We start from the raw sequence: 4,315 nt of genomic DNA, 5'->3' as shown, positions 1-4,315 counted from the left end.
GAGCAGATCAACACTGCCACCCAACTTGGTGTCGTCTGCAAACTTACTGAGGGTGCACTCGATCCCCTCATCCAGATCATTGATAAAGATATTGAACAAGACCGGCCCCAAAACTGAGCCCTGGGGAACACCGCTCGTGACCGGCCGCCAACTGGATTGAACTCCATTCACCACAACTCTCTGGGCCCGGCCATCCAGCCAGTTTTTGACCCAGCGCAGAGTACACCTGTGTAAGCCGTGAGCCGCCAGCTTCTCTAGGAGAATGCTGTGGGAGACGGTGTCAAAGGCCTTGCTGAAGTCCAGGTAGACCACATCCACAGCCTTTCCCTTGTCCACTAGGCGGGTCACCTGGTCATAGAAGGAGATCAGCTTCAAAGCTGAGATGATTAGATTTTAGCCTTCTGACAGTGCATAGAATTGCTACCCACAAATTGGGAGATCAGGGAATGAAAAAAAAAAATGGAGGAAGCTTTATGTGAGAGGTCAGCATCATTACAAACCTGATGAACGAACAGACACTGCTTGAAAAGGCACACTGGCTACCATCTGAATACAGGAAAAATCCTTTGGCTCCAGGTTCTCAACTGGTAGCTCTCACTATTGACCTCTTTCTGGTGACAGCTCCATTTTTTCCAACAGCAAAAACAGGAAAGAATGTGCTATCTATCCAGAACACTCCCTAGCTTAGAGCTCTGTCTTGACTACTGGTCTGCAGAAGGTAGGCAAGGCCAACAATCCTAACGGTAAAAGTCTTAGGCCTTGAAAAATGCTTACAACCCACAGGTCAAAACCAACTTACTCTTTCTTGAGTCACACCAGTGACTTCAGGTCAGATACTCCACCCTCCTCCCTCCATCATCTGCCATGGTACTACCACAGCCTACATTTCCACCGCAGTGTGGCAAGCTATTACTGGTTTTACACTGGGAGTATTGTTAGTGACAACAAGACATCACGAAAATGGAAGACAAGGGCTAATAACTAACAAAATAGCTTCAGAGGACTGGGGCAGCATCACTGTCTTCTGGAATGTCTGTCATCAGTTTGGGTTGGTGGTCATGCCAAGTCTGAAAGTGATGGAGGGAAAGACAGTGAACTTCAAATTCAAATTTTCCTATACTGTGCATTTTTATTTGTACAAAGTGGATGGGCTTTAGCAGAATATGTTATACTTAACCACAGTGCTAAATACATGGTGTTCACAAATGAAAATGTCCAATCTTGTTACTGTTTTACTGTACCAGAACAGAGAAAAAGCAGCACAAAACTATATGAACAGTTTTGTGTGTGCATATATAAAATATATATTATTTTTTTGAGTTCTGTCATCCCTGAAGAAAGATTTACTATGTAACACAGTTGGAAAAACACAAAACCATTTGCTTATACAAGCTGTTCTTCAGGTCATGACACAAATGCCTCTCTCAGTGAGGGTGTGACATTGCTTGGTCTTTAACAACATAGATGTTTGTGATGTTTTGTTGCCCCCTAGTGATGCCGCTTCATTTTTCCACTGCTTAGTTCTTTAAAAATTTTCACGGAGGCAAGAGCTTCCTGTCTCCTGCCTTCAACAAACTACATCATAACTTAATACTTCTACTTGGTACTTGAATTGGATGAAAAAGTATGGGTATTCTGAATCCTCATAAGGAACTAGATAGCAAGCTTACGGGAAAAATACCACTAGCATTGTTGGCTTGACCCAGTGAGTTTAAATTCAGAGCTAAGATGTAGCGGTCACTGTCAGCATACAGGTCAAAAGCTCCCAAGGGCCTTTTCCTCAGCGCAGACACTAATCATCTTACACAGTGCAAGGTTGTTGCTCTTGCAGAATTTCTGAAAGCACTGAAAGTTGCTGTTTCCTATGTACAATGGCACGCCGCAGCAAACACTTACAGGAGGGGACAGTCAGCTATCTATCACAGACTCCACTCCTGCACTGTTAGTAGTCGGTTTTGTAGTTAAGTGTTACATTATCTTAAAATTAGCTGATCTTTTTGAGGCCACTGAAGTATATGCCTACTTTTCCAGCTGAGGTCATCTACGTGTTGATGGCATACAACTTCAAAACCCCAACCAGGTTCTAAAAGAGGAACTTAAGATAAGTTCCTTTTAATAAGAGTTTTGCAAATGGCTCTATTACTGTTTTACATCTGTTGTATTATTTTTATTGTGCTCTTTATAGCATTTAATATTCAAAAAACACCTAAAAATACATGAAAGGAAGTGAAAGTGAAGGATCTTCTTCAGTGAAAGGAAGATCAGAACCCAGCAGCTGGCCCTTGAAAACCTGTCTCTATAATACATTCCTCCTTCCCCCGTATTGTTCTTCTTTCCTGCAACTTCCTGTTCTTATATAAAAACCATGGCTATTTCAAGTGTTTTCAAAAGACTGAAATTAGAATGAACAGAGAGGGTGACTTGTTGCTGATAGCAGAATATTGAGATAGTACGACGAGGAAACTCTAAAAACACAGGCTTTGTTTCTGTCCTTGCTTCAAAGGTAGAAGGCACAATATTACTGAAGTTGACTGATGGAAATGTAGGAACTATTTTAAAGGGAAGAGAATCTACAAGTTTCTCAGGCTTTACATCCAAATTTATTTTATCACAGATGCCTTAGGATTTTCTGCTTTGAAAGTCAAACATTTAGCAAGGCTAAACAAGGGTAAGTTGGATAAGTGGATTATCCTAATTTGTGGGGTTTTTTTTAGGGGTGAGAACAGGAAAAGAAGCAGTGATGGATGAGAGGAAACTGATTATCAGATCAATTTCTTACTGGTTGAAAAATATCCCCAGCTGAACTACCAAATCTGTTAGAGAAGAAGCAAGAAATACATTCAGCATCTGCCTTTCTGATTTCCAAGCCCAATTGTCTTATGTTGAGCAACTGCTTCTCTTAAAATTAAACTTCCGTTTTGCCCAGAAAAACTACACTGGTTCTGCAGTCAGCTGATGCCGCTGTGCTTGCTCCTGGGCAAAGTTTGTATTCTTATCCTTCCATCAAATCCAGGACTAAAAAAAAGTCCTTTTCTTTAAGCTGAACACTATTTATCTTCTTCCATCCTACAGAAACCCAATATTGGCATACTAGCAGAATATAACATTACTTTGTATATACCAGATTAAGGGGGTTTAAATACACGGTATTTTTACTAATTTGAAAACTTCTTAAAACAAGCAGGGAGAAGCAATGCAACTGACTAACTGTGACTATTTTTGTTCTTTTCCTGGTATCACTGGTCAAACCGATGCCTCTTGTCAAAGGACAGATGAGATAAACTTTCACATTTCTTGTTTTAAGCTGGGTAGTTGTTTCCTTTCCAATTCTTTTAAAAGTATTACCGATATAAAGCTGCTTTTCAAGAAAAAAAAAAATCAAATTTGAAACAAAAAGGCAATATTGAAACAAAAAGCTTTCCCCTGGATAACTTGAGCTGAATCAGAGCTTTTGTTCAACTAGTACTTCATTAGAATCCATTTTATGATAAACTACCTATACTTATGGAATGAACTGCCTCATGAGTGTTGGTCCCTCAGTCTATTTAGTGAGCTGGGTCTGCTTGTGGACCACACTTCTGAGGAATGCAGTATGTGTCCCATTGTTTTGAGCTGAAAGGTGTATCATGGTAAATTTACTTCCACGCTACTCTGTGAAATGACCATATATATCCTTTTAACACATTTTTTCAATTTTCCGATTCTTGTCGTCCATACCACTCTAAAAACAAATTGAGAGTAAGCCTGATATTTTATTCTACCTCCCAGTAATTTGAGGCAGAGGCCTAGAACAAATATTGCGTCTAGAGCAAGTAAACACATCATGATTTCCATTTCATGAATTTGTAAGCTCATTCTTAAAACTGTGCTTTTAGTTTTTAATCAGTTTTTCTGTGCATTTCTTTTTGCTTATGAGCTTACATAACTCATATACTTATTTCTTCATTCATTAATTTCTTAACAGTAAAAAAAGTTGGCAACTTGGAGCATGTTTTGAATTTGAACTCCTAAATAATTAGTTCCTTTTTGAAAAGCACAGAGATAAGCTACTTCTGTAGGATGATTACAATAATCAGAAAGTACAAAACATATCATGTAACATTTTGAATAATGTGGAGATTTCAAGAATCAGTTCCAATCAAAAACCTTTTGGATAACTGAGGAAGTAGGGGATCAGGTCAGTACCAGATGTCACTCAATTTTAGAGCCAGAAGCTATATGAGGTTTGAATTTCATTATAAAACTCACACTGACTTCAACCAAAACAGAATAAGGGACTTCTCATGTAAAAAGGCTGTAAGCATTTTGTCACCTT

Source organism: Pygoscelis adeliae, unplaced genomic scaffold (genome assembly GCF_000699105.1).
Source record: "Pygoscelis adeliae isolate BGI_AS28 unplaced genomic scaffold, ASM69910v1 Scaffold212, whole genome shotgun sequence".
NCBI lineage: Eukaryota > Metazoa > Chordata > Aves > Sphenisciformes > Spheniscidae > Pygoscelis > Pygoscelis adeliae.
The sequence above is the reverse complement of the archived record's forward strand: the minus strand, read 5'-3'. Positions refer to the sequence as shown.